This window comes from Triticum aestivum, chromosome 7D, assembly GCF_018294505.1.
Source record: "Triticum aestivum cultivar Chinese Spring chromosome 7D, IWGSC CS RefSeq v2.1, whole genome shotgun sequence".
In the NCBI taxonomy this organism is placed as follows: Eukaryota; Viridiplantae; Streptophyta; class Magnoliopsida; order Poales; family Poaceae; genus Triticum; species Triticum aestivum.
The window spans coordinates 311,448,406-311,474,032 of record NC_057814.1 but is presented as its reverse complement, the minus strand read 5'-3'; positions in this window follow the sequence as shown (position 1 = coordinate 311,474,032).

The following is a 25,627-nucleotide window of genomic DNA, read 5'->3' as shown; positions in this document are numbered from 1 at the left end:
CCATTTCATGCAAGATCGGCCCTAGGGTTTCCACCCTACATCATGTTCTTCGTAGGATCCGCCCCAATTGTGAAAGATCATCCCTAGGGTTTCCACCCTACATCATCTTGGTATCATGAGCCTAGGTTGATCACGAATTTGGAACCCCTACCCTTGTTTTCTAGCCTTGTTCTGTTGTGTTCTTCCCCAAATTCGAAAATTCCCCATGAAAAATAGCCCCAATTTTTTTTGATTTTTTGGTGTGATGAAGTTTTGTTGGATTTGATCCGTGGATTTCGTGTGTAGCAGGTAGATCTAAGTTTCCCCCATCATTTTTCCCCTTTCCATCCACAAATTCGTCCAATTTTGCCAAAATTTTGCCCCTCCACCACGAACCCTAGAAGCTCATGCCGTGATCGAAATCACCTAGGCACCGGACATCCGACATCTCTCGGTCATCCGACCACCATCGGACATCCGACGCTTCCTCACAAAACTGAAATTTTTGCCCGAAAATTTTCAGCCACCGCCCACACTTCCGCATACGCCACCCCCGATTCCTCTACCACTTCCGCATTCGCACTTCCATACCACCACCACTTTCCGCAACCACCATAGCTTACCTATTTCCCAACTCCAAAATTTTGACATGTTTTGTTCTTTGAGAATTTGAGTTGCGGTTTCTGTTTCCTAACGCGTTTCGGCAACTTAGGGACGGTTCGACATCGACATCACCGCCGCTCATCTTCAGCACAGACTCGTCATCGACAACAACCGCTCAACAATTTTGACACCCTCAATCGTAAGAAAGGATGGTAACTTCGACGACATCATTGTCTACTCCCTTGCCATTGCATTAAAAACCCAATAGCCCATTTTTGCGTACCTTTCCTATCGAGACTAGCCATTGAGTATTGCCAGCGACGTTACTTGTGCACATTAGTGATCGTAGTTCCCATTGCATATATACCATATCATATCGGTATACATATCTTGGTATCATCTCTTGTGCCACAAGGTTGTCATCGCATATACACAATTGCTATATTGGTTCATGAAGTTTTGCATAAGAGGCCAAAGAAAGAGCTCAAAAGAGAAAGAGCCAAACAAGCTTTTAAAAAAAAGGAAAAGATAAGCAAAGAGCTTTTAAGCAAGAACCATAGCATCATTGTCGGGGTACACAAACATGGGTGTATGTTTCCCCTGACTTGTGCACGGACAGCAAACCACCGGTCCGGCAACATTCGACATGCAAGGCAAGGCCAAGCAGGAGAGATAAGCTCTTTGAGAAATCAAAGGGCGGATCAAGAAGACCAAGACCAACCAGAGGAGCAAGATGTCACTAAGGAAATACCTCCCTTGCCGGGCAGGCGAGCCTGGCGGGGTCGAGGTTACCCCGAAGACAAGTCTCGAGACTCCCCGGGCAGGCTTGCCGGGGGCGCCAAGGGCAAATCACCCTGCCAAGGCTCCACCGCTCCACCTCACAGCAATGCAAGTCACTTATCGGTGCGGTGTCGAGCCCCCGAATGACTAAGTGGCTGTTATTTGGCACGTGGCAGCCATTTCCAAAGAAAATCACCTCCAAATGACACCCGTCCAGGGACGTGTCATGCAGGCAGGTGAGAAGGTGGCCGAATAGCACGGCAAGGCTTGCCAGGATACTCCACAATGTGACACTAAGCGGTGCATTTAATGCGCCTTGTCCTGTCTGCAGAGTTAGGTATGATAGCACTGTTTGCTATCTAATCAGTACACAATGACTGATTTGCTATTTGTGGTGACCCCTTGACCTATAAAAGGAGGGTTGTGGCAACCTTAGAAAGGATTCAGACCTCTGTATACTCATACGCGCGTAGCTGCTCCCGTCCCGAGGCAACCTTGCCGGGCGAGAGCGCTACGTCTCCACCCAATCCACACAACAATCCACCAAAGCAGGAGTGGGGTTTTACGCCTCACGGCGGCCCGAACCTAGGTAAAAATTGTCCATGTCAACGTTGTCGTCCTGCCTACGCCCTCCGCTCTTTGTGCAATGTGCTCTCCCCCCTGCCGAACCACAAGGGGCCGAAGGCCCCATGGGTGGCCGTGTTTTCCCACGACATCTTGGTGCACCATGTAGGGGGAAGTGCGTGGCAAACCCAAGAGTGTAAGCAGCGCATCATCTTCATCGTCATTTTCTCCATCAATGGCTTCATCATCCATGACGCCCAAGAAAATGCGGGGAATGGTGGGACGGGAGGGGAGCGATACCGCTCCCCCACCTGAGTCCAGCATTTACCCTGCTTAGGGAAATCCTGAGTAGAGCGCCGGTGCGAATCCGTTGATTGACGCCCCGGCAAGTATGCTCCGACAAGGCCGTCCGCGTTGGCGTGACTTTTGTGCCAGCTGCCTTCAGATTGTTTATAAACTGTAAAGAGGAGGAGAGAAAAAACAATCGTGCCTTGCATCGCGTCCTGCCGCCCACAAGATACATATGATTCATGCTGGCACCTGCCGGGAGCCGGAAAGCAACACGCGCGGTGCCATCCTTCCTGAAGCACGCGAGCGCGACAAGCGGCCGCAGCTGAAAGGAGTGGAAGGAAGCGGGGATGAGAGCTAAGTCCATGCGATCGTTGCTCCATCATAGATCTAGAATTTGCATTTGCTTATCCCTCGGATACCAAGGGGTTCGTATGACGAAATATTTCCGTGTGATGGCACCTTGATGGATCGTCTGCGCCCCCGCTCTGTTTCGAGCCTGCTCACGGAGCGGTTGGCTGCATCAAAAACTCCTAATGGGAAAAGCTTGCCGGGACATGTCATCGCCAGCCGATTCTAAGGACCCGCTCCTCACAGCAATCGCGGCAGCATGATACTGGTGGGCAACCAAAACACGTAAAAAGAAACTAACCATAGTAACATCCATGGTTAACATGCGTTCGAGATTAATTAAACATCAGTTCGGCAAAATAAAAGAAGTACGGTGTCTAAACATAGGACATGCATAATGTTGTTACAGGGCATCACAGCGACGCGAATGGTTCAAAGCCATGCCTGGCGGCCTCACGGAGCAGTGGGACGGCAAGGACCTTGTCGGTGTAGGGGACGGCCTTCTCCTCGACAGCAGAAACATCTGCGTCCTCTAACAGCTTCCTGAAGCCGTCGGCAAGGTTGAGGTCCGGATGGCGGTAGGCGATGTTGCTCAGGACCATGAAGAGGGCGTTGCTGGCAAGCTTCCGGGATTCACTCACAAAGCTACCGGCCCTTCCCTCTTTGTGTGCCTTTAGCTTTTCGATCAACTCGTTGAAGAAGAGCCCTAGCTTGATGCTCAGGACCTCGTGCCTGCTGACCGAGAAGACCGGCCCATCCATGCCCATCATTGCAGCCTGGGCAGTAAGGCGCTCAGCGATATCGATCAAGCTCTTGATCCAAAGGTCGACCTGCTCGGATTGGTTCGCTAGCTTATCCTCCGCATCTTTTTGAAGGAGTCTCGCGTTGTCTGGATCCTTCATCAGCTGCTTCTCGTGGACCTCGCTAGATTCGATCGAGCTCTCCAGGGTGCCAACCCTGGCCTTCATATCCTCAATGGTGCTATTGGCAGTCTCAAGGTCTTGGCTCTTGGAGGAGAGCTCCGATTGCACCTCCTTCAAAGAGGTCTCTGCCTTCTGTGCCTCTTCCTTGAGGGTCACGACTTCTTTGGCACTCCCGGCAAGCTCTTCCGTCAGTTTGGCCACTTGTTGATCAAGGTCAACCTTGGCAGTAGATGCAGCAGCAAGATCATCAGCAAGCTTCTTTAGTTGGATGGCAGAGTCAGCAGTAAGAACGTCCAGGGCTGCCTTGTGCTTGTCCTCCTACTCTTTGGTACGCTGCTGGACAAGGGCTTCCAGCTCATCTTCCTTGGCGCGGTGGGTGGCCTCGAGGTTTTCCTCCTAGGAAAGATGCTCTGCTCCCTGGCATCCAGAAGCACCGTGCGCTCCGCCAGGCGGGCTTCTCGGGCGGCGACATCCTCTTTCGCCATAGAGATCGTCTCTTGTTGCCGCAAAAGGACTTGGAACTGCTTGTTGTGCCACTCGGAAAGCTCGTTACCTTTATCCCTAAGCTTCTAATCGACACTGTTGGTAGAACTGCGTTGCTCCTTGAGTGCCTGCCACATCTGGCTGTACCGGGTCTGTGTTTCCTTTATGCCCACCGCCACGGAATCCAGAAAGGACAGGTCCAAGACTGCATCGACAGAGCATCAGTCTCCCCTATTTGTTGGGACAGGGGCGCCATGATACGCTGAATCTCTTTGTCCAGTTTTGTGCTCATTGCTGCCGAAGAACCGGGGACTCCGTGTCCGGGTTGGGCCAGCACTAATGCTAGCTGGCTTGAGATTGGCTGCGAGGTCCCAGCTGAGGTGCCAAACGATGGGGGAGGGCTCATGGCTTGACGGGGGATTTTCTCCTCAACCGACACTCTCGATCCTGCCACATTACCAGGGGCCTGCCCTGCTCCTTCGGCGACTCTTGGGCATCCCCGGCAACGTGTTCCTGCCCCTCCGCGGCAGCGATTTTGGCGGCTTCCTCAACAGCATCTTTAACGATGTTGGCCACCTCCTCCAACAACTCAGGCTCCTTAGCCAATGGTACTGCAAGCAAGGGCCAACTGGCAATCATGAGGAGGAAGAAACATTGGAGAACCCAGAACTAGGAACAAGATTATAAGGGAAAAGCAGATAAGTTACCGGGAGTGGTCTGCCGTGGAGAGTCTTCATTCTTCCCGGCAACATCAGTTGTCGGGACATGGACGCCGCCCACTTCCCCGGTACTGTGGTGTCGACTCGTGCAGACTCCTCCTCTCTGATAGGAGATGGGGGAAACTCTTCTGCGTCATCCTTGGCGGGAGAAGTCGGCGCCATGTCTTCACGACAAGGGCTGCGGTGGGGGCTTACCACTGGATCATTAGTGCTGCTCCCCGCCTGGCCTGTGCCTCCCGAGGATCTCGGCGGCTCCGCATGCCTGAGCCATTTGGACTTGTGGATGAGGGTCTCACTTCCTCCTCCTCTTCCCAAGCAAAGACAGCAAGCAAGATCGGTCAGCAAATAGGCAAACACACAGAAACTGCAGCAAGGAAAGGAGAGTGTTCTTCCTTACTCTTCATCAATAAGCATGGAGCTCAGCTCGAACTCCATGGGCGGTGAGAGCGCTCTGCTCCTCTTCAGGGTCGGAGGAACATAGCTTCCCGGCAACTTCGAACCCTGCTGAGGCGCAGGGGGCTCCGACGAGGACGAGCTATGCGAGGAGCTCGAGCCGGACTGGGAGTTGGAGTCGACTCCCGTGGCTGCCAATTGCTTGGCAGGAGGGGTCTTAGCCCCGGAAAGGCGAGAGGACTGCCGGTGCACCATGTCCGGCTTGCTACCCTTGGAGGTAGTATTATTTACCTTCTTGGATGCAGGCGCAGGAGCAGGAACCGCTGCTACCCGGCTAGCGACCCGCCTACGAGGACGCTGATCCAAGATTGGCTCGGGGGCTTGAGGGCCTGCTGCGAGCCACTCCTCCCCAGGCTGCTCCACTTCCTCAGCTCCGTCCTCTTCCTGGGCCTCCGCCGCCGCAGCATATAAGGCTTCGATCCTTTTAGGCTCGTCTCCTCCAGGCTCGTCCCTGGTAGGATCGCCCCCGGCAGGATCATCCCCGGCAACCTCCTCTGTGGCGGGCGCCTCGCTCCTGCCGTGAGGGGAGTCTTCATCCTCAGCCTCCTCCTCCTCCACTTTCCCGGCCTTTGCCTTTTTCGCAGCCTAGAATGCCTTGTCCCCCTCGATCCGCCTCTTGATGAACGCCTCCTCCACCTTGGAGGTGCACTTGAACATAACTGTCTCCACCCTAGTAGCCCTTTCCACCAGGCTGGAGGCCCACGCAAGCTCTTCGGTAAGTTGGGGTAACTACCAGTCACCCGCAACCCCATGAGCGTTGCAATCTGGCATCCATTTCAGAATCTCGTCCCGGGCGAAGTTGATGTTCAACGGGATGACGCTTGCCAGCAACTTGAACGGCCCAAGGTTGCCAAATAGTTGTTCGCACAACCAAGCATGACCGTAAACTGACAGATTGTTGGTCAGGCTGGGGTACAATCTCATCCTATCCACAGCTTCTCCGTACTGCCAGGTAAACCAATCCCTCTTTTGTAGTGGCGTGATGCAGCGTCGGAGGAAGTCGGCCCCCACATGCCCGATGGTCAGCCCGACAGCTTTTAGACGGGTAGTCTTGTTTATTGCCGGGCGGAGCCTGTCGTCAATAAGGCCAAATTCCCTCCATTCGTTGTCGCGCACAATGCACTCTGTCCGCGCCTGGCAGAAATCTGGGGCTTCCTCGTCCTGGATCCAGCACCAGTCTGCCCTCCACACCTCCAATCTGCCATGCTGCTATCCGGAGAGGTAATCCCAATTTTCCCTCGCCACCCGAGGCATCCAGCTTATATTTCCGGAACGGTGAGCTTTCCTCTCCACCCGCGGGATGAAGTAGTGCCTAAACAGGTCTACATTGGGGGCAACTCCAACAAAGTTCTCACACAAGTGGGCAAAAATCGCCATGCACGCCATTGCATTCAGCGTGAAGTCCAAAAGGTGGAATCCATAGATTATTATCATCGCTTCAAAGAAATCTGAAAAACGAGGACAGAGGCCGCAGATGAAGTATGCGCAAAAGAATCGGTACGAATCCGGCGGATCCTCTTTCCCCTCCGCCAGAACCTTGGGTGCGCCATGCCCCTTTGGAACCTCCCTCCCCCACAGGTATCCATACCTTGCTACCAATGCGTCGCCATCCAGATTCGACGGGAAGAAGACCACGTCTCCCCATCGCTTCTTGTCCAGCTCTGTCGCTCTCTTCTTGCTCCCTTCCACGGCCACCTCCTTCACGGTGGTCGCCCACTTCCCCTTGGGGGCAGCGGTTTTCTTCCCCATCTCTCAAGCTATGGCGGGGATGGGAGGAGGAAGCTGGATGGGGATCGGAGGCAAATGTGGGCGAGGAGGGAGAGCAGTCGCTTGGCTTGCGGAAGAAGATGGTGGAGGGGCGAGGCCGACGATGAATGAGCAGTGCATCTTCGCGTTTTTATCTTTTAAGGGAAAAGACGTGGGGGAGGGCGCGACTCTTTGGAAAGTTACCGTTTTACATTAATTGCTACAGTACCACGACCCCACGACCCACGGTAATTACGCAAAGTGGACGTTGGATTGACTGGTCATCATGACAAACCGCTGCACGCCCAGCGTACCCACGCCACGTGTCCGCGCACTATTTGGGGCCTAACTCAACGTGCCCGACGACACATATGGCTCAGGCCCGGGGGCTTCTATCGGGGTACACAAACATGGGTATGTTTCCCTTGACTTGTGCACGGACAGCAAACCACCGGTCCGGCAACATTCAACATGCAAGTTAAGGTCAAGCAGGAGAGATAAGCTCTTTGAGAAATCAAAGGGTGGATCAAGAAGACCAAGACAACCCAAAGGAGCAAGATGTCACTAAGGAAATACCTCCCTTGCCGGGCAGGTGAGCCTGGCGGGGTTGAGGTTACCCCGAAGACAAGTCTCGAGACTCCCCCGGCAGGCATGCTGGGGGCGCCAAGGGCAGATCACCCCGCCAAGGCTCCACCGCTCAACCTCACAGCAACGCAAGTCACTTATCGGTGCTGTGTCGAGCCCCTGAATGACTAAGTGGCTGTTATTTGGCATGTGGCAGCCATTTCCGAAGGAAATCACCTCCAAATGACACCCGTCCAGGAACATGTCATGCAGGCAGGCGAGAAGGTGGCCGAACGGCACGGCAAGGCTTGCCAGACAACTCCACGATGTGACACTAAGCGGTGCAGTTAATGCGCCTTGTCCTGTCTGCAGAGTTAGGTATGATGGCACTATTTGCTATCTAATCAGTACAGAATGAATGATTTGCCATTGTGGTGACCCCTTGACCTATAAAAGGAGGGTCGTGGCAACCTTAGAAAGGATTTGGACCTTTGTATACTCGTACGTGCGTAGCTGCTCCCGTCCCGATGCAACCTTGCCGGGCGAGAGCACTGCGTCTCCACCCGATCCACACATCAATCCACCAAAGCAGGAGTAGGGTTTTACGCCTCGCGGCGGCCCGAACCTAGGTAAAAATTGCCTGTGTCAACACTACCATGCTGCTCTACACCGTCTGCTCTTTGTGCAATGTGCTCTTCCCCCCTGCTGAACCACAAGGGGACGAAGGCCCCATAGGTGGTCGTGTTTTCCCACGACGATCATACTAAATTAAGATTGTCATACTCAATCATCTTGGATCGTATCATTGGAACACCATACATATGGCATACTTGGGATAGAAGTCATTGCATTTTGCTTAGTAGGTTGTGCACAAGTCTCGTATCCGCCTATTGTGCAATCGAACTAGCATCTGTCTAGCGTTGTGCAATAAGAGCATTTTCATGGATTTCACATTTTGGCTCACTCCTTGGTTGCACGAACCCATCTATCTATCTATGTGCGTGTTTCCGTGTACCATATCTTGCTATTGGTCTACTTGTTGCATTTGCAAATTTGCAAATCTTTTTCAACATTATTGAGTCTTGCTAACATTCACATCAAATTTTGTCCACCATCCTAACCAAACTACACCAAATACTTTATTTGTGTAGGTGTGAGAGACTGATGAGATACGGAACCAATTGTGCTATTTCCTTGTTACATCATTGACTGATCTTCGATCCATTCTCAACATCGGTCAAGGTATATTTGGTACTGTTCCTATCTTTCCTACACTAACACATTACTTGAAATAATGGATAGGCCAACAACTTCTACCAACCCACTCTTCATCAAGCAAGACGAGGACCCAAACACCTATGTCACCAAGAACCACCTCTTCGGCGCACAAAGAGCATTGCATCAAGAACAACAAGCATTGAGCAACCGCATCGACAATCTCGCCACCGACTTGTGACATTCCGAGCAACGTACAAGAGACTTCTTCGACAACAAGATCGACAAAAAAACAAGAAAACAATGCAAGAATGGACGAGATTCGTGCCTTGTTGGTCAACCGATCTTCTACCACTTCGTCATATTCAAGACGGAGCCACTCGAGTCAACACTCCGACGACACCACCTCCAGCTCAAGTACACCGACGTTGAACACTCTTCGTCGAGCCGCGCGCCAAGACCGTCAAGCAAACTGCAATCCGCTACACAACACCGATCCTCAAGAGCAACTTCTAGCACAAGAACATCGACATCATCAAAATCAAGCTACCTTTGCGCAAGCACAAGAACGGTAATGCTTACGCCAACAAGAGGAAGAGCGTGCAACCAACACCAAAATGAGGAAGATGTCGGATCACGGGTTCCGGCAAAACCCTTAAGGTTCAAACTCTGGGGTGCGCGCGAAGTTCTTTCCTCCCTACCGATCTACGCCCTAGCTCGCTAAGATCTCGCGGACGAACTCGACGAACTCACAACACAAAAGACACAAGATTTATACTAGTTCGGGCCACCGTTGTGGTGTAATACCCTACTCCAGTGTGGTGGTGGTGCATTGCCTCTTGGGCTGATGATGAACAGTACAAAGGGCAGAACAGCCTCCTGAGGTTGAGGTGTTCTTGTGCTCTGTGAGCTTGTGGGTGAGAGGATGGAAGATGGAATCGATCCCCCTACTGTGGTGGCCAGTTCTACTTATATAGGCCCTGGTCCTCTCCCCAAATATTGAGCGGGAAGGGAGCCAACAATGGCCAATTTGAAAGGGGACAGCTAGTACAGCTTATCCTGACAAAAGCGGTCTTCGCCTGCAAAAGGCTCTGGTGGTGACGCCGTGTTGGGCTCCATGGTGACCTCCATCTTGTCGTCCTGCTGGTCTTGGTCTCATTGCAGCGATATGGAAACCTTTGGTTGATGCCACGGTACTCTGCGCCTGCGCTTCCCTCCTTAGCACCAAAGGGGAAACAAGGACACTGCGCGCGCTGGCGCCCGCCTGGTCTCGATCGTCATGGCTCACGTCACGAGAACCTCGCGAGGTTTGCCCTGCCTTGATCTCTCCGCTCCTCACGAGCCAGCCTGGTGAGGCCGCTCTTGAGGAGGTCTTGTGTCGTCCGCGTCGCGAGGGTCTTGGATGCCTTGTTGATGAAGATGGGTCGTACAGGCCCACTAGCACAGCCACACCGTGGGCCGTGGGCAGGCAAGTCTGGGGACCCCCGTTCCCAGAACGCCGACAGTAGCCCCCGGGCCCATGGCGCACTCGGCCTTGGCTTCGAGGCGAAGCCAAAGGTCAAGGGCGGAGTGCCGCGGGCCCCAAAAGCCTGCGGCCTCGGTCGACGCATGGCGGTTGATTGGACGTGGGCGTCTCCGCTTCCCCACGCTGCCTCGGCAACTGCCTGACTTGACTAGTCCCTGCGACATGCAAGGCAGAGCCATCATTACCTGTGATCATGGGAGGCGCCGAATGGCCTTCTCTCGCTATAAATGGGGAGGGGGGCAGAGCCCCCGTCGTCCATCTCTTCCCAATCTGTTTGCTTCTTCCTCCTTGTTCCTCTGATAGTAGCAATGGCGTCGTCGAAGAGGTTCTCCGCCACGGAGAAGGGCAAGGCCCCTCGGGAGGGGCCCGGCTCCCCGGCGCCCAGGCGTGGACGTGGCCGTCCCCGCAAGCATGCCGCGACCCCCGCCGTGGCCCCCGGTTCCCGGGGCGGCGCCGCTGCGCGTGGCAGGGGTCGCTCCGGTCGTGGCAGCCCCGTCGACGAAGGGAGACGCGCCATGGTTGCGTGGCCTCCTCGGCCGTGCTTCCACTCGGCAGAGGTGCTGCCGATGTTCGTTGTCTGGTCGGAGGATTCGACCGGCAACCGGCTTCAACTTCCGCGCTTCTTCGCCGACGAGCTGCCAGCCTCCGGCCCAGACGGGCTCTGGATGCAGGTGGACAGTTGCTGCAGCATGGCTTCTTGGGTTGTGGTCGAGGTCTCCGTCAGGGAAAACATAGCTCTGGACCGCGGTTGGCAGACATTTGCCCGCGCACGCGGCCTGGGCAGGCGGTGCACCCTCCATTTAAAGTACGATGGTGATGCGACCCTCTACGTGAGGGTGTTTGGGGAAGATGGTCGCCGCGCCGGGCGCTGCCCCGAGGTGAACGATGACGAGGAGGTGCTTGGCCTCGGCAACGGCCACGGCGAGGGCGAGGGCGAGCCCGCCGGCCGCGCCTCGTCCTGCTACGGTGGCTCTTCTCTCGGCGACAGCTCCAGCAGCGGTGGCTACGACCACCCGCCACGCTCGCTTCGAAGGTGGTAGCGGGTCGTCTCGTCGCTGCGCCTCCGTGAAGTGCGAGGAGGGATCCGGCTGAGCTCAGGACATCGCCAAGGGCCTGCCCCCGTGGACTGCTGTAGGGGCGAGCGCCGCTTTTGTTTTGTTCTGCTTTTCCTTCCTGCATCCAAAATGAAACCAGCATGGGCCCGGAGGGGCGTGTATCGAACTATGATTCCTCAATCACTTTGCTATGTTTGTTGTTTCCGTGTTGTGTCGTTATTTTGTGCAGAGATAACTTAGCTTGGCGTGTTTGGTGTAGCCTCCTCTTCACGAGAAACTTGTTTCCTCGTGCCCGTCCTGACTTAGTGGTCGCTCTGGAACTGCAAGAAATTCGTTAGGAAGCCCGCTAGGAAACTTATCGTCGCCCAAGCCTTGACCCAGCGCTTCACATTGCGGTACTCGAGGGGCACGGATTAGGAGAGATGCACCAGCTTGTGGGCTCGAACGAGGGTGCCTCGTGAGAAAGCAGACAGAAGGCAGAGAGAAGGAAAAATGCTCGTAAGGGCGCCTGCCTAGCCCCCTCGCAAGGTATGCGAGAGAGAGAGAGAAAACAGGTGGTCTAGAGTTGGAAATAGCGGCAAAAGGCAATGGAACCAAATCAGCAAGGAACACCAGAAGTAAACTTCGATTAAAAGAAGGCGAGCCAACTACGGAAAGCAAATGAAAAGCCGCGTCCGGCGCCTAGTCTAGTCTTCAAGTCTTCTCACCAGCGCGGAGCTAAGTGCTGCCACTAGGCGTGGGAGGGAGCCCCCGAGGCCCGAGGGCGGCACTCCTGAGACTCCGGGGTGTGTACAGCCCCACTCATTATTACGTGAGAGTGTCACGGGCAGCGATTCTCACCGGGCCTTCTTCACAGGCACTGGGCCTTTCTTCACAGGCACTGGGCCTTGCTTCATGGGTAGAACTTCCAGAGGTGTTTGATGTTCCAGGCGTTCTGGATGGGTACCCCGTCCTGCGTCTCCAGGCGCGCGGCGCCAGGCCTGGAGACGTGGACGAACTTGAATGGGCCCTCCCACATGGGTGAGAGCTTGTGCAGCCCTTCCCTGGAGAGGACCCGCCTCAGGACGAGGTCGCCCGCCTCGATCATCCTGGAGCGGATGTTGCGGCAGTGGTATCGCCGGAGCGTCTGCTAGTACCTTGCCGCCCAGAGTGCAGCCTCGCGGTGACGTTCCTCCCCCAGCATGAGGTCCATCCCCCGCGTGGCGTCCTGCTGCGTTTCATCAAACGCCAGGACCCGTGCGGAGCGATGCTTGACCTCGTGAGGGAGGACCGCTTCGGCTCCATAGACGAGGAAGAACGGGGTCTCACCCGTCGGCTTGGTGGCGGTGGTGCGGATGGACCACAACACAGACTGGAGTTCGTCGTTCCAGCCCCTGCCGCAGGCCTCGAGCTTCTTCTTGAAGGTCCTGGTCTTGAGGCCCCTCAGGACCTCTGCGTTGGCGCGTTCGGCCTGTCCATTGCTCCTGGGGTGCGCCACCGAAGCGTAGCAGATCTGCATTCCAAGGTTAGAACAGTATGTTTTGAAGAGGTTACTAGTGAACTGCGAGCCGTTGTCGGTGATGATGCGGTTGGGAGCCCCGAAGAGGCTCACGAGACCCTTGATGAATTTGACCGCGGAACCAGCTGGGATGGTGCGGATGGCTTCCACCTCCGCCCACTTGGTGAACTTGTCAATGGCAACGTAGAGGTAGCGATAGCCCCCAGGCGCTCGAGGGAACGGGCCCAAGATATCCAGCCCCCAGACCGCGAACGGCCATGTGAGTGGGATGTGGGATGGTCTGGAGGCCTTGTGCCGACTGATGGATCTGCTTGGCGTGGAACTGGCAGGCTTCGCAGGACTTCACCAGCTCGGCTGCGTCATTGAGCACCGTGGGCCAGTAGAATCCGCTGCGGAATACCTTGCCGACAAGGGTCCGTGATGACGAGTGGTGCCCGCAGTCCCCGCCGTGTATGTCAATTAACAACTCCTTCCCCTGGTCTCTGGAAATGCAACGCAGTGAAACATCATTTGGTTGCTTCCTGTACAACTCACCGTCCTGGATGCAGTATGCCGTGACCTGTCGGGCCACGCGCTCCGCGTCCTCCTCTTTCTCCGGCAGCGTCCCTTGCATCAGGTATTCCTTGAATTCCTAGGTCCAGCATCCCTCCTGGGGCTCGAGCCCCAAGAGCAGGCGAGCTCCTGAGGTCGGGCCACAGGCTGGGGCTCCTGTGGCAGGCGGCTGTGGGAGCTCCTCCTGAGGCTGAGCTGTGCTTGAAACTGGTGGAGTCGCTGATGGCTTGAAGAGCCGTTCCTCAAAGACGCCGGGCTCTTGGAGCTGCCGCTTGGATGCTCTCTTGGCGATGTCGTCAGCTTCCTTGTTGGTGCCCCGGGGCACGTGCTGCAACTCCAGGCCCAAGAACTGCTTCTCCATCTTGCGCACCTCCGCGAGGTATGCCTCCATGTGCTCGTCCTTCGGCTCGTATACCTTGTTGGAGAAGTTGATAAGGAGTTGCGAGTCGCCCTTGACAGTAAGCCGCTTCACCCCCAGAGCTGTCGCGGCCTTCAGGCCAGCTATGAGGCCTTCGTATTCTGCGATGTTGTTGGAGACCTTCTCGCCCTGCTGAAAGCGGAGCTGCACAGCATAGTAGAGCTTGTCCTGAGTGGGTGAGATGAGTACTGCTCCAGCCCCCGCGCCCTGGTGCGCGAAGGTGCCATCGAAATACATGACCCAGCCGTCTGGCGCCTCGCTTCCTGGTGAGGTGCACCGGTCTTCGCCTACTTGAAGTGTCGGGGCATCTGTCCACTCCCCCACAAAATCAGCGAGCACGGCTGTCGGAGATGGGGTTCCGGCAAAACCCTTAAGGTTCGAACTCTGGGGTGCGCGTGAAGTTCTTTCCCTCCTACCGATCAACGCCCTAGCTCAATAAGATCTCGCGGACAAACTCAACAAACTCGCAACACAGAAAGACAAGAGATTTATACTGGTCCAGGACACCGTTGTGGTGTAATACCCTACTCTAGTGTGTGGTGTTGGATTGCCTCTTGGGCTGATGAAGAACAGTACAAGGGGAAGAATAGCCTCTTGAGGTTGAGGTATTCTTGTGCTCTGTGGACTTGTGGATGAGAACTCGATTTGTTCCCCTCCTACTGTGGTGGCTAGCTCTACTTATATAGGCCCTGGTCCTCTCCCCAAATATTGAGTGGGAAGGGAGCCAACAACGGCAGCGAATTTGAAAGGGGACAGCTAGTACAAGCTATCCTGACAAAAGCGATCTTTGTCTGCAAAAGGCTCTGGTGGTGACGCCGTCTTGGGCTCCAGAGTGACCTCCGTCTTGTCGTCCTGCTGGTCTTGGTCTTGTTGCACCGATATGGAAACCTTTGCCTGATGCCTCGGTACTCCGCGCCTGCGCCTGCGTCCTTAGCACCAAAGAGGAAACAAGGACACTGCGCCCGCCTGGCGCCCGCCTGGCGCCGGTCGTCATGGCTCACGTCACGAGAGCCTCGTGAGGTTTGCCCCGCCTTGATATCTCCGCTCCTCGTGAGGCAGCCTGGTGAGGCCGCTCCCGAGGAGGTCATGCGTCGTCCGCCTCGCGAGGGTCTTGAACGCTTTGTTGATGAAGATGGGCCGTACAGGCCTGTTAGCATAGCCACGCCGTGGGCCGCAGGCAGGCAAGTCTGGGGACCCCCGTTCCCAGAACACCGATAGTAGCCCCCGGGCCCAAGGTGCGCTCGGGCTTGGCTTCGCGGCGAAGCCAAGGGTCAAGTGCGGAGCGCCACGGGCCCCCAAAGCCTGCGGCCTCGGTCGACGCGTGGCGGTTGATTGGACGTGGGCGTCTCCACTTCCCACGCGGCCTCGGCAACTGCCCGACTTGACAAGTCCCTGCGACATGCAAGGAAAACCATCATTACCGATGATCGTGGGAGGCGCCGGTTCGCCTCCTCTCGCTATAAATGGGAAAGGGGGCGGAGCCCCCGTCGCCCATCTCTTCCTTGCTTCACTCGCTTCTTCCTCCTTGCTCCTCTTCTTGCAACAATGGTGCCCATCCGAAGGTTCTTCGCCGAAGAGAAAGGAAAGGCCCCCGCGATGACCCGGAGCCACTCCCGCCGAAGAAGAGGTTGGTCCATCATCGTGACGAGGCGGTGATGCAGGTGGTGACGAGGCCTTGGTGCGAGCAGCCTCTTCCAGTGTACCCGCTTCCCTTGTACGCCCGAGCCGACGGCTCGGGAGGGCGGAGCGACGAGCGGCGACGCCCGCGCCGCGCTCGTGGTCACCGCGCGATGTCGATGCGTGCCGTTGCTCCTGGAATCCACGCCACGGATTCCTCGCGCGAGCTTGTGCTAAGGGTGCCGATGCCCCTGAGTTCCTGGATCCGCTTCCCACGGTTCTTCTCCGACGTGATGCCACCGAAGGGGCCTCTCGAGCTCTGGCTGCAGCACGCCGACTGCGATGCTCCGGTGACCGGAGCAGAGGTCGAAGCGGTCCCCACGGGCAAGATCTTCATGACTCGCAGCTAAGGCGAGGTTGCACGGGTCTGCCGTGTGGAAGGCGCCCTCGCGATTCATTTTGAGTTCGACGGCGCCTCCACGCTCTTCTTCAAGGTCTTCGACGCGGAGGGCCGCCGCCCGGAGTGTTGCCCTGGAGGGGAGCGCCAGGGTGACGCATGCTCCGCTCATGGCTACTCCAGCAACAGCAGCCCCTGGGAGTCTAGCGACTCTCCTGAGCTCTACGAGACTCTGGATACGAGCGATGACAGCTACGTGCCCCCATGCTCCCGCCGGGCTCGGGGCAGAGCCGCGGCGTCCAGCCGCCGCCGCCGCTGATCTGGATGGGGTTGACGCCGGCCTCCCGTGGCCCACTGTTGATGATGGCGTCCGCCACGGGAGGGTATAGATAGGATTCCTCTTAGTTCTTGCTTTTGTTTCCTGCGAAGAATCATGAAGTACCCCGTGGGGGTGTGTAAGGATCTGTAATGCTTTTTGTGTATATATTCCCTGTTGTGAAAATTTGCGACGCGTGTCCTGTTCAGGCTCGGTCTCCCCTTTCCAACCCCGCGATAGCTTGTTGCTCTACGCTGACAGGCCCCGGTCCCCAGGCAGGCTGCAGGCGTCGCTGGTATGCCAGGTCGCATGCCGTGGTCAAGGCCAGGAGGTGAGCGGCCCGAGGTCTAGTAAGAGCCCCTGAGGCGCGATGCTCAGGAGGTCCCCCTTAGCGCCCAAGCAGCTATGGCAAGGCAGGAAAGGGATGCGACGTGGCCGCAACAGGAATGTGCCGAGCGCGTCCCTTAGGTCCTATCGATTAGCCGGTCTGAGCACGAGACTTATCTCAGTAGTTCAGGGTCAATTCTTCGTGACGCGCCAGGCCTATCCGCAACCACCCACAGCGTAGCTAGGTTAGGCCCGTATGGGTCCTTCCTTCCAATGCTTTCCTTCGTGCTCTACGTCCTCAGGTCCCAGCCCTCGAGCGAGCTCAGTCGCCGCTGGTATGCCAGGTCGCGATGCCGTGGTCAAGGCCAGGGGTGAGGGTGGAGAGCCAGTAAGAGCTCCTGAGTCGCGATGCTCAGGAGCCCCCCTTTTAACGCGCAAGCGGATTGCATGTAAGAGGAGAGAGACTGCGGTACCGCCCGCTATTATCCTCGGGAGGTTCCTGCAGGTCATCACAAGGAGAAACGCGGTTTTGTCGTTATGGTTCCCAGCCCGCCGCTAGTTGCTCTGAGACGAGATGAAGGCACTGAGGGCCTGGTGAGGTGACGTGCGCGGGGTGTGCCGCGAGCCAGAGCTCGACCGCTCGGGTTTGTCGACGTGGCAGGGACGGACCCATGCACCAGCGCCGTGCTTGTGTGTGGAGGCCCTGTGGGAGGCGACGATCGACCAGGTGGTAACCAGGCCCGGGCAGGCAGATTAAGCATGGAAGACAAATCAACTTGGGTAAATGCAGAAGGATACATGCCACTGGGTCAGGCCCGAGCGGCTTGGGGATGATGCAGCCTGAGGGGCGCCCCCAACAAGGTAACATAAGCAAAAGGGATACATGCCACAAGGACGGACCCATGCGGCCTGGGAATAATGCAGCCCGAGGGGCGCTCCCAGCTAAACGAACATGGAAAATTTCACCTGGTCTGTTGACGAAGGAGAGTTGGGGCAGCTGAAGGTACGCGGCGAAGGAATGGCTCCTCACGAGCCACCGGGGCCCTGAGCCTCGGGAGGCTCCGGGGGCTCGGGTGGTTCCTTGAAGACCGTCTCCATCTCTTCCAGGACGGCGTGGTACCTGGCCTCCTGAGCCGCCAGGACACGCTGCATGTTGCGCTGATAGGCTGACGCCATGCTCGGCAAGCCGAAGGGCATGCGAACGTAGCTGTGTGGTGGGCCCTCGCAACGGCCCACACGCGAAGGCCAGAAAAGCTCCTGAGATGCGGCCCTGTTGAGCCCTGGGACGTCGATGCAGACGCGCAGCCCGGCATCCTCGCCTGGATGGGGAGTTGCGCCTGGTGAGCGGCGGTCGCCGCGCGTGGCCCTTGCGTCTTGTAGTTCCTGAGTGGTCTTGGTGATGAACTCCTGAGTGGTGGGCACTCCTTGCCCTGTGTTCTCCTGAGGGAAACGTGCCGCGAAGCACGCCTCCAAGTGGTGCCCAAGCGCCTCCCTCGTGAGGTTGGCAAGGTCCGAGGCCCTCCAGAAGAGAGCCCCCAAGCCCTGCCCGGGGAGGGCACCGGGCGCGCCTTCCTATGCGATGGAGGGAGGCGTCCCTGGAGCGGGCGCTGATCCTGATGAGGCTCCAGCTGCGTCGCCACCCTCCTGAGATCCTGCATGGCGCAACTGCTTCTTCTTCTTGGGGAGAGCCTAGGAGGGCCCTCGCCTTTGCTGTCGGGGTCGTCGATTGCTGCAGCTTGGAAGGCGCGCTCGAGGGAGCACACCGCATCTCTCTCTTCACATGGGACCGTGATGATTCCGCCGCTTCCCGGCATCTTGAGGACGTTGTAGCCGTGGTGGGTGACCGCCATGAACTTGGCCAGGGCCGGATACCCGAGGATGGCATTGTACGGCAGGCGGATGTGCGCGACGTCGAAGTCGATGAGCTCGGTGCGGTAGTTCTTGCACTCCCCGAAGGTGACAGGCAAGCGGACTTGCCCTATCGGTGTGGTGGAACCGTCGGTCACTCCTGAGAAAGGCTTGGTGGGCTGAAGCTGCTCATACGGGACCTACAGGTTGTCGAACGTGTCGACGGACAGGACGTTGAGCCCTGCGCCGCCGTCGATGAGGGTCTTGGTAACTTGTACATTGCTGATGACTGGTGAACAAAGCATCGGGAGGGCGCCAGCGGTGGCTGCGCACTTGACCTGATCTACCGAGTTGAAGGTGATGGCGCACTGGGACCACCTAAGCGGGCGCTTGGCCTCGAGCTTGGGGAGCACTGCGTTCACTTCACAAGCGAACTGTTTGAAGATGCGCTGAGAGGCTGGGGCCTCAGCGCCGCCCAAGATGCAGGCGATAGCACGCGGCTCCTGGAAGCCCCCAGCCGGCTTGTCCTGATGATGATCGTCGTTCCTTCTTGGTGGTGGCGGCAGCGGGGGCAAACCGGCGTTGCCCTGAGGGCGATCCTCACGAGGCTGGTCCCTCCTGGCGCCCTCGCGAGGGTGGTCCTGCCAGCGGTCCTCACGAGGCCTGTCGTGCCACTCCTGGCGCGGTCCACGGTCGTCCCAGTATCCGCCTCCACGTCCTCCTCCACGGCCGTAGCCCCGATCGCTGCGCTCGGGGCGTTGACTGAAACATCCTTCGCGAATGGCTCTGAGCTCTTGACAGTCGCTGGTGTTGTGGGTGTTCAGGTTGTGGAAGGTGCAAAACTGTCGGATGCCCTTGGATGACTCGGGCTGGTCTCTGCCCCGCTTGGTGTCCAGCTCCGCTGCGAGCACAGCTGCTTCCTTGCGATTCACGTCCTTGGCCTTGGCCTTCTTCTCCTCTGCACTCGCAGCTGGCAGCTCGAGGAGGGAAAGGCGCCCCTCCTCAGCTCTTGCGCACTTGGTTGCCAGGTTGAACAGCTCCTGAGATGTGCACAACTCCTCATGGATAGCGAGCTCCTCCTTCATCTTGATGTCGCGGACGCCGTCGGAGAATGCGGAGATGATGGCCTCGTCCGTGACCTTGGGGATCTTGAGGCGAGTGTTGTTGAAGCGCTGGATGTACTTCTGGAGGGTCTCTCCTGGTTGTTGCTTGATGCAGCGCAGGTCACCCGCGGCTGGCGGGCGGTCGCGGGTGCCCTGGAAGTTGGCAACAAAGCGGTCGTGCATCTCGTCCCATGGTGCCAAGGCACCGTCTTGGGGCAGAGGTGGTGGAGGCGCTCCATCAGCCACGTCGCCTGTGGCTGGCGGAGGGCGAGGCAGAGAGTGGGACGGCACCGGGGTGCCCCCTGCGGTGCAGACGAGCTCGGCGACGCGGTCGAGCCAGTCCTCGTAGAGGTCATCGACCGGGCGATAGCGCAGGAGCTCGTTCGCCATGAGGAGCGCGGCCTGCGCATCCATGGGAGCGCGACATGCGTGGGACAAGGAACCGGCCGGGGTCAGCGATGGAGTGGCGGTGCGGCCGTCCTGCCGCACCGATGGGTGCAGCGAGGACGCTTGTTGTTCGTTCCCCGTTGGGCCGGTAGCGGCGTTAGCGGCAGGAGACGAAGAACGACGAGGTGGCCCGCCGACGGGAGCCGTCTGAGCAACGCGGGCAGTGAGGGCAGCCCGGCGCTCAGCACGAGCGCGGCGAGCGTCCGCCATGGAGACGACGGAGCGACGAATCGACGGAAGGGAAGCTACGGCGCACCCCTACCTAGCGCGCCAAATGTCGGAGATGGGGTTCCGGCAAAACCCTTAAGCTTCGAACTCTGGGGTGCGCACGAAGTTCTTTCCCTCCTACCGATCCACGCCCTAGCTCACTAAGATCTCGCGGACGAACTCGACGAACTCGCAACACAGAAAGACACGAGATTTATACTGGTTCGGGCCACCGTTGTGGTGTAATACCCTACTCCAGTGTGTGGTGGTGGATTGCCTCTTGGGCTGATGAAGAACAGTACAAGGGGAAGAATAGCCTCCTGAGGTTGAGGTATTCTTGTGCTCTGTGGACTTGTGGATGAGAACTCGATTTGTTCCCCTCCTACTGTGGTGGCTAGCTCTACTTATATAGGCCCTGGTCCTCTCCCCAAATATTGAGTGGGAAGGGAGCCAACAACGGCGGCAAATTTGAAAGGGGACAGCTAGTACAAGCTATCCTGAAAAAAGAGATCTTTGTCTGCAAAAGGCTCTGGTGGTGACGCCGTCTTGGGCTCCACAGTGACCTCCGTCTTGTCATCCTGCTGGTCTTGGTTTTGTTGCACCGATATGGAAACCTTTGCCTGATGCCTCGGTACTCCGCGCCTACGCCTGCCTCCTTAGCACCAAAGAGGAAACAAGGACACTGCGCCCGCCTGGCGCCCGCCTGGTGCTGGTCGTCATGGCTCACGTCACGAGAGCCTCGTGAGGTTTGCCCCGCCTTGATATCTCCGCTCCTCGCGAGGCAGCCTGGTGAGGCCGCTCCCGAGGAGGTCATGCGCCGTCCGCCTCGCGAGGCTTGGCCCCTCGCGAGGGTCTTGAATGCTTTGTTGATGAAGATGGGCCATACAGGCCCGCTAGCATAGCCACGCCGTGGGCCGCAGGCAGGCAAATCTGGGGATCCCCGTTCCCAGAACGCCGACAACGGCCCCATTGATGACCCTGGTGGTGCTGAACTCCAACTGGAATGCCTGCAGCTCGATGTTCCACTCGGCGACCCTTCCAGCAGAGTTGGGGCTCCTGAGCACTCTCTCCAATGGGTAGGCTGAGACGACCTTGATGGGGTGGCCCTGGAAGTAGTGCTGCAACTTGCGCGAGGCCGCCAAGAGTGCGAGCAGGAGCTTCTGAGGCATGGGATATCGTGCTCTCGCGTCCCGCAACACCGTGCTGACGAAATACACCGGGTGCTCAACGAGGGCAGGCGCGTTGGTGAGGCCCGTGTCTTGCGGAAGTTGGGGCGTCTACTGAGGTGATGGAACTCCTGACGCCTGATCGCTTGCGGGAATCTCGGCGACGTCATCCGGCCGAGCTTGGTCTTCTGTTGATGCTGCTAAGGCTCCTGCTGCACCTTCCCGACCTTGCGTAGCCCCGGCTGGCAACGTAGGTTGACGCGACGCGCCCTTGGCTTGGTGCTCTTCCCGGACCGCCACCAGCGCCGCGCTGGCGGAGTACGGGGTGGCGGCGAGATAGAGTACTAGAGGTTCGAGGGGTCGTGGCGCCAGCATCACTGGAGGGCTGGTCAGGTATCTCTTGAGGTCTTGAAAAGCTCGGTCGGCCTCCGGGGTCCACTCGAATGGGCCCTTCTTCTTCATCAGCTTGAAGAAAGGGAAGGCGCGCTCCCCTAGCTTGGAGATGAAGCGTCGCAACGCAGTTACCCGACCAGCTAGCTTCTGCATTTCCTTGAGGGTCTGCGGTGGGCTCATGTCCTCTATGGCCTTGATCTTCTCTGGGTTCGCCTCGATCCCTCTGTGGGACACGAGGAATCCCAACAGCTTGCCGGAAGGGACACCGAACACACACTTCTCCGGGTTAAGCCGTAAGTTCACCTGGCGCAGGCTCGCGAAGGTCTCCTCCAGATCTTGGATCAAGGTTCTTGCCTCCCGAGACTTCACCACAATGTCGTCGACGTAGGCCTCCGTGTTCTCCCGAGCTGCCACCCTAAGGCGATGTGCATCAGCCGCTGAAAGGTCGCACCGCGTTGCGCAGTCCAAAGGGCATGCAGGTGTAGCAGTACACCCCGCATGGGGTCAGGAAGGCTGTCTTCTCTACATCTTCTACCGCCATCTTGATCTGGTGATACCCTGAAAACGCATCCAGGAAGCACAGCAGGTTGCACTCGGCGGTGGAGTCAATGATCTGGTCGATTCGTGGGAGCGGGAACAGATCTTGTGGGCAGGCCTTGTTGGGGTTGGTGAAGTCGACGCACATTCGCTCCTTCCCGCCTTTCTTTGGCACTACGACGGTGTTCGCCAGCCATTCGGGGTACCGAACTTTGCGAATGGCACCTGCTGCCTCCAGCTTGCGGGTCTCTTGGACGATGAAGGCCTGCTTCTCCGTGGACTGTCGTATCTCCCGCTGCTTCACAGGGCGCACATTGGTGCATACCCTTAAGTGATGCTGAATCACCTCTCTCGGGACCCCCACCAGCTGATTGGGCTCCCATGCGAATATATCCTTGTTTACACGCAAGAACTTCACCAATGCTTCCTCTTGGCTTGGGTCGACGCCGGCACCTATGGTAAAGGTGGCTCCTGAGGACCTGTCCTCATTGACCGGCACCTGCTTGGTTTCCGCCTTGTCTTGTGTGAACATCTGCTTCTTCTTGGTTGGTGCGGCTCCCTTGGACTCGGAGTGTAACGCCCACGATGCGGCTATATCTCCCACGTGTCGAGGCATGACTTAGAGGCATAACCGCATAGTGGTTTTGTCGCAAGAAGGGTCATCTTCGCACAATCCCATGTAATGAACAAGAATGGGATAAAGAGTTGGCTTACAATCGCCACTTCACACAATACATAAATATAATTCATACATCATCCAAAATACACACTTATAGACCGACTACGGTCAAAATCCAGATGAAAATAAGATAACCCCAAATGCTAGATCCCCAATCGTCCCAACTGGGCTCCACTACTGATCATCAGGAAAAGACACATAGTAACGACCACGTTCCTCATCGAACTCCCACTTGAGATCGATCCCATCATCTGCACTGGCATCGTTGGCACCTGCAACTGTTTTGGTAGAATCTGTGAGTCATGGGGACTCAGCAATCTCACACCCGCGAGATCAAGACTATATAAGCTTATAGGAAAGGATGGTGTAATGAGGTGGAGCTGCAGCGGCAATAAGCATATATGGTGGCTAACATACGCAAGAGAGAGCGAGAAGAGAAGCAACGGAACGGTCGCCATCTAGCAATGACCAAGAAGTGATCCTGAACTCCTACTTACGTCATACATAACTCAAACCGTGTTCACTTCCCGGACTCCGCCGAGAAGAGACCATCACGGCTACACACGCAGTTGATGTATTTTAACTGGGTCAAGTGACAAGTTCTCTACAACCGGACATTAACAAATTCCCATCTGCCTCATAACCGCGGGCACGGCTTTCGAAAGATAATACCCTGCAGGGGTGTCCCAAATTAGCCCATCATAAGCTCTCACGGTCAACGAAGGATAAACCTTCTCCCGGAAAGACCCGATCAGTCTCGGAATCCCGGTTTACAAGACATTTCGACAATGGTAAAACAAGACTAGCAAAGCCGCCCGATGCGCCGAAAAATCCCGATAGGAGCTGCACATATCTCGTTCTCAGGGCACACCGGATGAGACATCCTACGAGTAAAACCAGACCTCGAGTTTCCAGGAGGGGGCCCCGCAGTCTACTCAGTTCGGACCAACACTCGAAGGAGCACTGGCCCGGGGGGTTAAAATAAGATGACCCTCGGGCTCGCGAAAACCCAGGGGAAAGGCTTAGGTAGCAAATGGTAAAACCAAGGTTGGGCCTTGCTGGAGGAGTTTTATTCAAGGCGAACTGTCAAGGGGGTCCCATAAATCACCCAACCGTGTAAGGAACGCAAACTCAAGGAACATAAAACCGGTAAGACAGAAACTAGGGCGGCAAGAGTGGAACAAAACACCAGGCATAAGGCCGAGCCTTCCACCCTTTACCAAATATATAGGTGCATTAATTAAATAAGATATATTGTGATATCCCAACATATCCATGTTCCAACATGGAACCAACTTCAACTTCACCTACAACTAGCAACGCTATAAGAAGGGCTGAGCAAAAGCGGTAACTTAGCCAAACAACGGTTTGCTAGGAAAGGATGATTAGAGGCTGACATGGCAATATGGGAGACATGATATAGCAAGTGATAGGTAGTGCAGCATGGCAATAGAGCGAACAACTAGCAAAGCAAAGATAGAAGTGATTTCGAGGGGTGGTCATCTTGCCTGCAGGGCTTTCAGAGTTGTCGAAAGCTTGATCCTCGTAAGCGTACTCGACAGGTTCCTCATTCACGAACTCGTCTGCCGGCTCTACCCAAGACAAGAACACAAACAAACGGAACCACAATCAACCACGAGAAATGCACAAGCAACATGATGCAAAACATGAATGATATGCAAGATATGATATGCGATGCATATGCGTGCTCCGGAAGGAAAATGATGAACAAGGCAGTAACTTGGCAAACCAAGCATGCCACTGGAAAGATGAGATGATTTCGGTCAAAATCGATATAAAGATCACCGGAAACGGATGCACGGTTTGCAAATGGCAAGCAAAACAAGAATGACACGAATCTGCGATTAACAGCATGATAGCACATAAAATGCAACAAGCAACAATGCTACAGCACTCCAACATAGCAACAAAGCATATGGTAGTAATCTACAGGAGATGCTTGACAAAATATGAACACTGAGCTACGGCTAGATCACAACATAACGAGCTCAAACAAGCATGGCAAAAGTGCAAAAGATAACAGGTTCACAGACTTGGTGAAATTACTGGACATGCAGAAAACAGCATCAGATAGCAATGTTCAGAGCATGAAGTCAACATGCTACAGGAACTTAACATAGCAAAACAAGGCATGACAGTATTCTACTAAAAGCACATGACAAAATTCCCTTACTGACCATAAGCAAAAAAGGACCAGAAGATATGATGGCGACCATGTAAACATAGCAAGTTTCGTTATCAGGTTTCAGACGGCAGAAAACAGAGCATGGCAGAAATAATAATATGAAGGCATCTTGGTGAGCTTGATGCACTCACCACAAAGCAATGCATGACAAAACAATCATACCTACAGCAAGATGGCATGTTTATGAAGCTATCCATGGAAAGAACAAATGCATAGCATGTATGGATCAACTACAATAAGCTTGGCAAAATTGCATATCATGTAAAGAATCTGCCAAAAATATTTTATAGCAAAAGTAGAGCCAGATTGAGTCATGCTATGGCACTCCATAATTGCACACAAGGGCAGGAATGGATCAATTACAACTATATCTACAAATCATCCTTACTGAACATCTCCAAAATATGCATGGATCTCTCTGTAGAATCAAGTTTACATGGCAATAAAATAACAGCAGACAAGGACTTCAGAGAAAACACTAAGTCTCTGAAATCAGAAACATTACGGGGCCTAGTTTGCATGTTTGTGCTAGTCACCACAGAGATCACAAAAATACATGGCATACACCACTGTAAAGATGTCATGGTATAGAACAAAACACATGTAGAGCTCATGCCCATAAGATGCACAGATTAAATGATACAAAAATGACAAATCTCCAAGTTCTG